Source organism: Delphinus delphis, chromosome 11, assembly GCF_949987515.2.
Source record: "Delphinus delphis chromosome 11, mDelDel1.2, whole genome shotgun sequence".
NCBI classification, from domain to species: Eukaryota; Metazoa; Chordata; class Mammalia; order Artiodactyla; family Delphinidae; genus Delphinus; species Delphinus delphis.
Genome location: NC_082693.1, coordinates 25,903,007 through 25,915,849, shown reverse-complemented (window position 1 = coordinate 25,915,849; position 12,843 = coordinate 25,903,007).

Here is a 12,843-nt window from a genome sequence, read left to right as displayed (position 1 = left end):
ATTATTGTGTTACTGTTGATTTCTCTGTTTATGGCTGTTAGTATTTGCCTTATATATTGAGGTGCTCCTATGTTGGGTGCATATATATTAAAAATTGTTATATCTTCTTCTTGGATTCATCCGTCCATCATTACGTAGTGTTCTTCTTTGTCTCATATAACAGTCTTTATTTTATTTATTTATTTTTAACATCTTTATTGGAGTATAATTGCTTTACAATGCTCTGTTAGTTTCTGCTTTATAACAAAGTGAATCAGCTATGCATATACATATATCCTCATATCTCCTCCCTCTTGTGTCTCCCTCCCACACTCCCCATCCCACCCCTCTAGGTGGTCAAAAAGCACCAAGCTGATCTCCCTATGCTATGCAGCTGCTTCCCACTAGCTATCTATTTTGCATTTGGTAGTGCACATATGTCCATGCCACTCTCTCACTTCTTCCCAGCTTACTCTTCCCCCTCCTCATGTCCTCAAGTCCATTATCTATGTCTGTGTCTTTATTCCTGTTCTGCCCCTACGTTCTTTAGAACCTTCTGTTTTTTTCTTTAGATTCCATATATATGTGTTAGCATATGGTATTTGTCTTTCTCTTTCTGACTTACTTCACTCTGTATGACAGACTCTAGGTCCATCCACCTCACTACAAATAACTCAATTTCGTTTCTTTCTATGGCTGAGTAATATTCCATTGCATATATGTGCCACATCTTTTTTTTTTCAGTCTCCTCCCTCACTTTCACTTTTTTTAAAAAAAACACCTTTATTGGAGTATAATTTCTTTTTACAATGGTGTGTTAGTTTCTAATTTATAACATAGTGAATCAGTTATACATATACATATGTTCCCATATCTCTTCCCTCTTGCGTCTCCCTCCCTCACACCCTCCCTATCCCACCCCTCTAGGTGGCCAAAAAGCACTGAGCTGATCTCCCTGTGCTATGCGGCTGCTTCCCACTAGCTATCTATTTTACGTTTGGTAGTGTATATATGTCCATGCCTCTCTCTCACTTTGTCACAGCTTACCCTTCCCCCTCCCCATATCCTCAAGTGCATTCTCTAGTAGGTCTGTGTCTTTATTCCCGTCTTACCCCTAGGTTCTTCATGACATTTTTTTTTCTTAGATTCCATATATATGTGTTAGCATACAGTATTTGTTTTTCTCTTTCTGACTTACTTCACTCTGTATGACAGACTCTAAGTCCATCCACCTCCCTACAAATAACTCAATTTCGTTTCTTTTTTTTTTTTTTTGGCCGGTATGCGGGCCTCTCGCTGTTGTGGCCTCTCCCGTTGCGGAGCACAGGCTCCAGACGCACAGGCTCAGCGGCCATGGCTCACGGGCCCAGCCGCTCCGCGGCACGTGGGATCCTCCCGGATCGGGGCACGAACCCATGTCCCCTGCATCGGCAGGCGGACTCTCAACCACTGCACCACCAGGGAAGCCCAATTTCGTTTCTTTTTATGGTTGAGTAATATTCCATTGCATATATGTGCCACATCTTCTCTATCCATTCATCTGTCAATGGACACTTAGGTTGTTTCCATGACCTGGCTACTCTAAATAGAGCTGCAATGAACATTGTGGTACTTGACTCTTTTTGAATTATGGTTTTCTCAGGGTATATGCACAGTAGTGGGATTGCTGGGTCGTATGGTAGTTCTGTTTTTAGTTTTTTAAGGAACCTCCATACTGTTCTCCATAGTGGCGGTATCAATTTACATTCCCAACAACAGTGCAAGAGGGTTCCCTTTTCTCCAGCATTTATTCTTTGTAGATTTTTTGATAATGGCCATTCTCCCTCTCCAGCATTTATTGTTTGTAGATTTTTTGATGATGGCAGTTCTGACTGGTGTGAAGTGATACCTCATTGTAGTTTTGATTTGCATTTCTCTAATGACTAGTGATGTTGAGGATTCTTTCATGTGTTTGTTGGCAATCTGTATATCTTCTTAGAAGAAATGTCTGTTTAGGTCTTCTGCCCATTTTTGGATTGGGTTGTTTGTTTTTTTGATATTGAGTTGCATGAGCTGCTTGTAAATTTTGGAGGTTAATTCTCTGTCCGTTGCTTCATTTGCAAATATTTTCTCCCATTCTGAGGGTTGTCTTTTGGTCTTGTTTATGGTTTCCTTTGCTGTGCAAAAGCTTATAAGTTTCATTAGGTCCCATTTGTTTATTTTTCTTTTTATTTCCATTTCTCTAGGAGGTGGGTCCAAAAGGATCTTGCTGTGATTTATGTCATAGAGTGTTCTGCCTATATTTTCCTCTAAGAGTTTTATAGTGTCTGGCCTTACATTTAGGTCTTTAATCCATTTTGAGTTTATTTTTGTGTATGGTGTTAGGGAGTGTTCTAATTTCATTCTTTTACATGTAGTTGTCTAGTTTTCCCAGCACCACTTATTGAAGAGGCTGTCTTTCCTCCATTGTATATTCTTGCATCCTTTATAAAAAATAAGGTGACCATATGTGCGTGGGTTTATCTCTGGGCTTTCTATCCTGTTCCATGGATCTATATTTCTGTTTTTGTGCCAGTACCATACTGTCTTGATTACTGTAGCTTTGTAGTAAAGTCTGAAGTCAGGGAGCCTGATTCCTCCAGCTCTGTTTTTCATTCTCAAGATTGCTTTGGCTATTCGGGGTCTTTTGTGTTTCCATACAAATTGTGAAATTTTTTGTCCTGGTTCTGTGAAAAATGTCAGTGGTAGTTTGATAGGGATTGCATTGAATCTATAGATTGCTTTGGGTAGTAGAGTCATTTTCACAATGTTGATTCTTCCAATCCAAGAACATGGTATATCTCTCCACATACTTGTATCATCTTTAATTTCTTTCATCAGTGTCTTATAGTTTTCTGCATACAGGTCTTTTGTCTCCCTAGGTAGGTTTATTCCTAGGAATTTTATTCTTTTTGTTGCAATGGTAATTGGGAGTGTTTCCTTAATTTCTCTTTCAGATTTTTCTTGTATAGGAATGCAAGAGATATCTGTGCATTAATTTTGTATTCTGTTACTTTACCAAATTCATTGATTAGCTCTAGTAGTTTTCTGGGAGCGTCTTTAGGATTCTCTATGTATAGTATCATGTCATCTGCAAACAGTGACAGCTTTACTTCTTCTTTTCCAATTTGCATTGCTTTTATTTCTTTTTCTTCTCTGATTGATGTGGCTAAAACTTCCAAAACTATGTTGAATAATAGTTGTGAGAGTGGACAACCCTGTCTTGTTCCTGATCTTAGTGGAAATGGTTTCAGTTTTTCACCATTGAGAAAGATGTTGGCTGTGGGTTTGTCATATATGGCCTTTATTATGTTGAGGTAAGTTCCCTCTATGCCTACTTTGTTGAGCGTTTTTATCATAAATGGGTGCTGAATTTTGCTGAAAAATTTTTCTGCATCTATGGAGATGATCATATGGTTTTTCTCCTTCAATTTGTTAATATGGTTTATCACATTGATTGATTTGCATATATTGAAGAATCCTTCCATCCTGGGATAAACTCTACTTGATCATGGTGTATGATCCTTTTAATGTGTTGTTGGATTCTGCTTGCTAGTATTTTGTTGAAGATTTTTGCATCTATGTTCATCAGTGATATTGGCCTGTAGTTTTCTTTCTTTGTGACATCTTTGTCTGGTTTTGGTGTCAGGGTGATGGTGACCTCATAGAATGATTTTGGGATTGCTCCTCCCTCTGCCAAATTTTCGAAGAGTTTGTAAAGGATAGATGTTAGCTCTTCTCTAAATGTTTGATAGAATTCACTGTGAAAACATCTGGTCCTGGGTTTTTGTTTGTTGGAAGATTTTTAATCACAGTCTCAATTTCAGTGTTTGTGATTGGTCTGTTTATATTTCCTGCTTCTTCCTGGTTCAGTCACGGAAGCTTGTCCCTTTCTAAGAATTTGTCCATTTCTTCCAGGTTGTTCATTTTATTGGCATATTGTTGCTTGAAGTAATCTCTCATGATCCTTTGTATTTCTGCAGTGTCAGTTGTTACTTCTCCTTTTTCATTTCTAATTCTATTGATTTGAGTCTTCTCCCTTTTTTTCTTGATGAATCTGGCTAATGGTTTATCAATTTTGTTTATCTTGTCAAAGAACCAGCTTTTAGTTTTATTGATCTTTGTTATTGTTTCCTTCATTTCTTTTTCGTTTATTTCTGCTCTGATCTTTATGACTTCTTTCCTTCTGCTAACTTTCGGGTTTTTTGGTTCTTTTTTCTCTAATTGCTTTATGTGTAAGGTTACGTTGTTTATTTGAGATGTTTCTAGTTTCTTGAGGTAGGATTGTATTGCTATAAATCTCTCCTTAGAAATGCTTTTGCTGCATCCCATAGATTTTGGGTCTTTGTGTTTACATTGTCATTTGTTTCTCGGTATGTTTTGATTTCCTCTTTGATTTCTTCTGCGATCTCTTGGTTATTAAGTAGTGTATTGTTTAGCCTCCATGTGTTTGTATTTTTTACAGATTTTTTTTTCCTGTAATTGATATCTAGTCTCATAGCGTTGTGGTTGGAAAAGATACTTGAGAAAATTTCAATTTTCTTAAATTTACCAAGGCTTGATTTGTTACCCAAGATATGATCTATCCTGAAGAATGTTCCATGAGCACTTGAGAAGAAAGTGTATTCTGTTGTTTTTGGATGGAATGTCCTATAAGTATCAATTAAGTCCATCGTGTTTAATGTATCATTTAAAGCTTGTGTTTCTTTATTTATTTCCAGTTTGGATGACCTGTCCATTGGTGAAAGTGGGGTGTTAAAGTCCCTACTATGAATGTGTTACTGTCAATTTCCCCTTTTATGGCTGTTAGTATTTGCCTTATTTACTGAGGTGCTCCTATGTTGGGTGCATAAATATTTACAATTGTTATGTCTTCTTCTTGGATTGATCCCTTGATCATTTTGTAGTGTCCTTCTTTTTCTCTTTTAGTAGTCTTTATTTTAAAGTTTATTTTGTCTGATATGACAATTGCTACTTCAGCTTTCTTTTGATTTCCATTTGCATGGAATATCTTTTTTCCATTCCTTCACTTTCAGTCTGTATGTGTCCCTAGGTCTGAAGTGAGTCTCTTGTAGACAGCATATATATGAGTCTTGTTTTTGTATCCATTCAGCCAGTCTATGTCTTTTGGCTGGAGCATTTAATCCATTTACATTTAGTAATTATCAATATGTATGCTCCTATTGCCATTTTCTTAATTGTTTTGGGTTTGTTTCTGTAGGTCTTTTTTATTCCCTTTCTCTTTTGTTCTCTTCTCTTGCAGTTTGATGGTCATCTTTAGTGTTGTGTTTGGGTTGCTTTTTATTTTGTGTGTGTGTATCAATTGTAGTTTTTGGGTTTGCTGTTCCCATGAGGTTTCGATATAGCAGTCTATATATGTAAAAGGTCATTCTACATTGCTGGTCTATTTCCTGCCTAGAGAAGTTCCTTTAGTATTTGTTGCAGAGCTGAATTTGGTGATGCTGAATTCTCTTAGCTTTTACTTGTCTGTCTGTAAAGCTCTTGATTTCTCCATCAAATCTGAATGAGAGCCTTGCTGGGTGGAGTATTCTTTGTTGTAGCTTCTTCCCTTTCATCACTTTATTTATTTATCTATTTATTTATTGGCTGCATTGGGTCTTTGTTGCTGCACCTGTGCTTTCTCTAGTTGTGGTGAGCAGGGGTTACTCTTTGTTGCAGTGTGTGGTGTTCTCATTTCAGTGGCTTCTCTTGTTGCAGAGCATGGGCTTCAGTAGTTGCAGCACATGGGCCCAGTAGTTGTGGCTTACAGGCTCTGGAGCGCAGGCTCAGTAGTTGTGGCGCACGGGCTTAGTTGCTCTGCAGCATGTGACTTCTTCCCAAACCAGGGCTCAAACCCATGTTCCCTGCACTGGCAGGCGGATTCTTAACCACTGACGCACCAGGGAAATCCCTTTCATCACTTTAAATATATTGTTCCATATCCTTTTGGCCTGAATAGTTTCTGCTGAGAAATCAGCTGATAGCCTTGTGGGAGTTCTATTTTATGCTATTTGTTGTTTTTCACTTATTGCTTTTAATATTTTTTCTTTGTCTTTAATTTTTGTCAGCTTGATTACTATGTGTCTCAGCCATATTCCTCCTTGGGTTTATCCTGCCTGGGACTGTCTGTGCTTCCTGGACTTGGGTGACTGTTGCCTTTCTCATGTTAGGGAAGTTTTCAGCTGTTATCTCTTCAAATATTTTCTGAGGTCCTTTTTCTCTCTTATCCTTCTGGAACCCCTATAATATGAATGTTGGTGTGTTTAATGTTGTCCCACAGGTCTCTTAGACTGTCTTCACTTTTTTTCTTTCTTTTTTCTTTATTCTGTTCCATGGCAGTGATTTCCACCATTCTGTCTTCCAGGTCAGTTATCTGTTCTTCTGTCTCAGTTATTCTGCTCTTTTTTTTTTTAATCGTTTGCTGTTTTTTTGTTTTTTAAAAAATTTATTTATTTTTTGTTTTATTTTTGGCTGCATTGGGTCTTCATTGCTGTGTGTGGGTTTCTCTAGTTGCAGGGAGCAGGGGCTGTTCTTCGTTGCAGTGCGCGGGCTTCTCATGGTGGTGGCTTCTCTTGTTGCAGAGCATGGGCTCTAGGCACGCAGGCTCAGTAGTTGTGGCACACGGGCTCAGTAGTTGTGACCCATAAGCTCTAGAGCGCAGGCTCAGTAGTTGTGGTGCACAGGCTTAGTTGCTCCGCGGCATGTGAGATCTTCCCAGACCAGGGCTCGAACCCGTGTCCCCTGCCTTGGCAGGTGGATTCTTAACCACTGCACCACCAGAGAAGCCCAGTTATTCTGCTCTTGATTCCTTTTAGTGTATTTTTCATTTCAGTTATTGTATTGTTCATCTCTGTTTGTTCTTTAGTTCTTCTACGTCTTTGTTAAACATTTCTTGCATCTTCTCAATCCTTGCCTCCATTCTTTTCCCAAGATCCTGGATCATCTTCACTATGATTATTCTGAATTCTTTTTCTTGAAGGTTGCCTATTTCCACTTCACTTAGTTGTTTTTCTGGGGTTTTACCTTGTTCCTTCATCTGGGACATATTCCTCTGCCATTTCATTTTGTCTAACTTTCTGTGATTGTGGTTTTCTTTCTGAAGGCTGCAGGATTGTCCTTCTTGTTTCTGCTCTCTGCCTCTGGTCTATGAGGCTCTCTAAGAGGCTTGTGCAAGTTTCCTGAGGGGAGGGACTGGTGGTGGGTGGAGCTGGGTCTTGTCCCTCTGGTGGTCAGGACCATGCTCAGTAAAACTTTAATCCACTTGTCTGCTGATGCGTGGGACTGTATTCTCACCCTGTCTGTTTTTTGGCCTGAGGTGACCCAGCACTGGAGCCTACAGGCTGTAGGGTGGGGTTGATGGTGGCCTCTGGGAGGACTCACACCAATGAGTACTTCCCAGAACTGCTGCTGCCAGTGTCTTTGTCCCCACACTGTGTCATGGCCACCCCCTGCCTCTGCAGTAGACCCTCCAATACTAGCAGGTAGTTCTGGCCCAGTTTCTTATGGGTTCACTTCTTTTGTCCTGTGGATCCTCGTGTACATGAAACTTTGTGTGCATCGTCCAAGAGTGGAGTTTCTGTTTCTCCCAGTCCTGTGGATGTCCTGTGATCAAACCCCACTGGCCTTCAAAGCCAGATTCTCTGGAGACTTTTCCTCCCCCAGGTTGGGAAGCCTGATGTGGTGCTCAGAGCTTTCACTCCTGTGGAATAACTTCTGTGGTATAATTGTTTTCCAGTTTGTGGGTTGCCCACCTGGCTGGTAAGGGATTTGATTTTATTGCAGTTGTGCCCCTCCTACCATCTCATTGTGGCTTCTTCTTTGTCTTTGGATGTAGGTTATCTTTTTTTGGTAGGTTCCAGTATTTTTTTGTCAATGGTTGTTCAGCAGTTAGTTGTGATTTTGGTGTTTTTGTAAGAAGGGGTGAGCTCACATCTTTCTACTCTGCCATCTTGAGCTAATCTTCTTATTATTCCCTTTTAGAGGTAGTAAATCTAAAGTTCTAAGAATATAACTTACACTTAGCTACTGTTCTTATCTACCTGTGTCTGAACGTAAATCTCTTTCTTAGAAGAAAATTACATCAGGGAAGAAGCATTTAAGTGAAGTTTATTTATTCTCTGCTCCCCACTCCCCCCACCATGTTGTTTAACTTGTTAGCTGTTAGGCGTTTTGAAAAAACTATTAGGAAGGTTTTAAAAGTCTACATCTTTTTTTCTCTTTCCTATTAAAATCAACATGTTGTTTATTTCCCTTTCTTTTCCATGGCCTAAGAATAATTTCACTGCCAACCTACAGGAAGAGAACATACATTCTCTCAGGATTCCTCCTGAGATTAAGGTAAATATTCTTATTTTTGAAACAGGTAATTTAGTGAATTTATTCTGGCACAGACATCTGTTTTAAATAAAGCTTTAATTAAAGCTGCATGGTTTCAAAGAGGTTAGTTTCCAAGAGACTGAAAAATATCAACATTGTGATGAGTGTGCAACAGATGTAGGGACATTCGGACCACATAACAAGAAGTAGCTCAATTATCTTTGTGGAAGTAGAGCTTGCTCACCCCACTTTTGCCTGATTTTAATTCCAAACAAAAAGAATACAAGGAAAGCACTTCCAGTTGGGCAGCTGGGAGGGGACACTGGAAAGGGAAGTAGGGAAGTGACATAGAAAAAGTGAGGCAGCTAATGAAAGGTACATTTTTAAAAAATTATTTATTTATTTAATTTGGGCTGCATTGGGTCTTTATTGCTGCATGTGGGCTTTCTCTAGTTGCACCGAGCAGGGGTTACTCTTCGTTGCTGTGTGTGGTCTTCTCATTGCAGTGGCTTCTCTTGTTGCAGAGCATGGGCTCTAGGTGCACAGGCTTCAGTAGTTGCCGCACGCAGGCTCAGCAGTCATGGCACATGGGCTTAGTTGCTCTGAAGCATGTGAGATCTTCCTGGACCAGGGCTTGAACCCGTGTCCCCTGCGTTGGCAGGCAGATTCTAAACAACTGACCCACCAGGGAAATCCCGAAAAGTACATTATTAAGCTAGCTATCTTGTGGAAAATCTCTGAGAGATAGTGCAACATACCAACCTCAGAATTGTCCCACCCAAGGGAAGAACGAGCTGAAAAGTCATGGGTGAAGGCTGACCCTTGTGTGTGTGTGTGGAGGGGTGTGTGAATGAAAAATATTGCCTGCCATATCAGTAAATAAAGCAAGTCATCACATTACAGCTGCCCCTGAGTTCCCTCAGAGAAATAGGATGTCCACTGTCTAGCACTCAGGTGCTGCAGCCACCCTTGACATTGCACCCCGAGGAGACTCAGGATGAGAAAACACAGGATACTTGTCCCAGATAGCTCAGGTGCATATCAAAGGAATGATTTCAGTGAGCCCAGACTCTTGCATCTTCCCATACATAGAAAAGCACTAAATTCCTTAACTTGAGATATCTGGTTTACTTTAATTAACTGTAATCTTTTGATGTTTTGTCTACCTGGTCTTTGTTGCAAAAACTCTTATACATCCTGGCTTCTCCCTCACTTCTTCAGAGCAGTCTCTCAGAGTGATCGGAGATGTTGTGTCCTAGGCTTGAAGTCCTCAGTTTTGTCCGCCAAATAAAACATAACTCAACTTTTAGGCTGTGCACCTTTTTCAGTCGAGGAGGTGGGAGAGGGAGAGTAATTTTCTATGCTTTTGACCCTTCTTCATCTCCCCAACTCTGCAATCCTACAGGGAACCATCTGCAGTTGTGGTTGGGGGAGGGTGAACCCTCAGGCATAAGGATGTAGATATTGACAGTTGGAAGTCACAGAACTCACTGACAGGTCTGTGGAATGTGAGCTGGGCTCAGGTGGCAAATGCTGCACATATTGATGAGGATGAGTTCATTGCTGATGGGGATGCAAATGCTACTACTTCTATGGATGGTAATTTGGAGACACCTATCAAAAGCACAATTCAGTAATTCTACTTCAAGAGACTTCCCCTCCAGATACACTCACAAATGTGCAAGATGATATATGAATAAGACTATTAATATAGAGAAAAATGCAAGGTGCAGCAGTGTTTGTATGCAAATATTTGGCTAAAAAATGGTGGTTTTGGGAGAATATATATGTGTATTTGTTGTATGTGTGTAAAATTCTTTGGAAAGATACATAAGAAATAGTTAACACTGGTTGCCTTGGGGGAAAGGAACAGAGGATAAGAGTAAAGGGAGATTTTTCCTCCTGTAGAGTGGCTGTATTGCATTAGCTATTGAAAAATAAATTTTAAATAATTTATAAAGAACATTTTATCTTTTTTATGAAACTCAAGAGTACTTGGGAAACTTTATTAAACTACATACCGTTTTTATTTTTATATTTTCAAACTTTTTATTTTATATTGGAGTATAGTTGATTCACAATGTTGTGTTAGTTTCAGTTGTACAACAAAGTGATTCAGTTATATATATATATATATATATATATATATATACATGTATCTATTCTTTTTCATATACTGTAAGTTCAGTACATTTTATCTTGAGGGCAGTAGGAAGCTACTAAAATTTTGTTTTGATCTTTCATTGATGATAGAGTGACATGAACAGATACGTTAGGACATACTGGCAGTTAGGAGGGATGCAGGATTTAGGACATTTAATGACTGGGTAAAGTAGGAACAAAAGTTTAGTTCCCAGGGCTAAGGCTCCAAACAATCAGGGAATATTATTTAGTCATTAACCTCTCAGGCAATGTACTTGAGTAGACAAGGGACTCAGTCCAAGGTAAAAAGTAATTGGATATCTGTTCTTACTGTGTTTTCTTAGATTCTATATGTTTATCCTATATCCATTAATCACAGCCAAAGTGTTTACCTTTCTCCCAAATTTCAGCTTGTCTGGAACTTACACACATTCTTATCTAACTCTCATGTACCAAGCCAACATTTCCCCTGCCCTAAATTTTCCCACAGCAACTAGAGACCACCCGTGTAACCAAAAGCCCAGTGAAATTAATCAAAGTAGCCAATCCTAAACTGTTTACTCTGCTCTACCTTGCCTTTCCTGCAGAAACCCCACTTAAGGCTCTGGCCTGTGCCTTCCCCTTGCTCCTGCTTCTACCTTCTTATCAAACCTGGTGCTTACCATGTGGTGACCCCCCTCCTCTCAGAAAATGCAGGTAACACAAATCTTCTTTCAATGCACTGACCTCTCCATGTTATCACTCAGTCATCTCTGTAAATTAAAATCCGAAGGGTACAAATAAGACAGTGTCCAATTTTGGATAATAAACATTACTTGGGGGAAATTTTCATGTGTAGGAGAATGCAGAGTATCTTAGACTGTCTTCTAGTCCAGTCTGTTCTTAGGAAATCTGAGAATCTATGATAAACTGAGAAAATAAATGAAGTAACGAAATGGAGAGAACAAGATTTCTTTGTTTGTGACCCAGTTACAGAATTAAATGGAGGTGGGAGAAGGTTTCTCAGATAAGGAAGAATAAAAGACCTAGGAATGACTGAATTATACTGCCCGGCAGCCAAGACAGTTCCATATGCAATAAAACAAAAGTTCATGTCCCCCTGGGAGAAATCTACATGGTTAGGGCCATCTTTTGTATTCTAGACGTCCAATGCTCTCTGCCACAAGAGTATATAAATTTCCACTTATGGCAAACTAAACCCAGAGCCCTTAAAAGACAAAACAAATCAGAACAGAACACCTTTATTAGGATATAATTCACATACCATATGTATTAGTTTCCTAGGGCTGCTGTAACAAATTACAGTACCACAAACTAGTTGGCTTAGGACAAAAGAAATTTATTCTCTCACAGTTCTGGAGACCAGAAGTGTGAAATCAAAATCAAGGTGTCAGCAAGGCCATGGTTGCTCCAAAGGCTCTGGGGAAGATTCCTTTGTCTCTCCCTAGTTTCTGGTGGCTGTCAGCAATCCTTGCTGTTCTTTAATTTGTACCTCCATGGTTTCAATCAATGTCTCTGTCCTCATATGACATTCTTTCTTTCTTTCTTTTTTTCAGTTATATACATCTATATACGTTTTCAGATTATTCTCCATTATAGGTTATTACAAGATATTGAATATAGTCCCCTGCGCTTTACAGTAAATCCTTGTTGCTTATCTATTTTATGTACAGTAGTTTGTATCTCTTAATCCTATACTTCTTAATTTATCCCTTCCCCACTCCCTTCCCCTTTGGCAACCACAAATTTGTTTTCTATCTCTGTGAGTCTGTTTCTGTTTTGTAAATAAGTTCGCTTGTATCATTTTTTAAGATTCTACATATAGTGGAGTAGCATATGTGACAGCATATGATAGCATATGATATTTGTCTTTCTCTGTCTGACTTCACTAAGTATAATATTCTCTACATCCATCCACATTGCTACAAATGGCAATATTTGATTCTTTTTTGTGGCTGAGTAATATTCCATTATATATATCTATATACATACCACATTATGTGTGTATGTGTATATATGTATGCGTGTATATATATATATATATATATATATATATATACACCACATCTTCTTTTTTTTTTTTTTTTTTTGCGTTATGCGGGCCTCTCACTGTTGTGGCCTCTCCCTTTGTGGAGCACAGGCTCCGGACGTGCAGGCTCAGTGGCCATGGCTCATGGGTCCAGCCGCTCCGCGGCATGTGGGATCTTCCCAGACCAGGGCACGAACCCATGTCCCCTGTATCAGCAGGCAGACTCTCAACCACTGCACTACCAGGGAAGCTCCTATACCACATCTTCTTAAGCACTTGGGTTGATTCCATGTCTTGGCTATTGTAAATAGTTATGCTATGAACGTTGGGGTGCATGTATCTCTTTGAATTACAGTTAT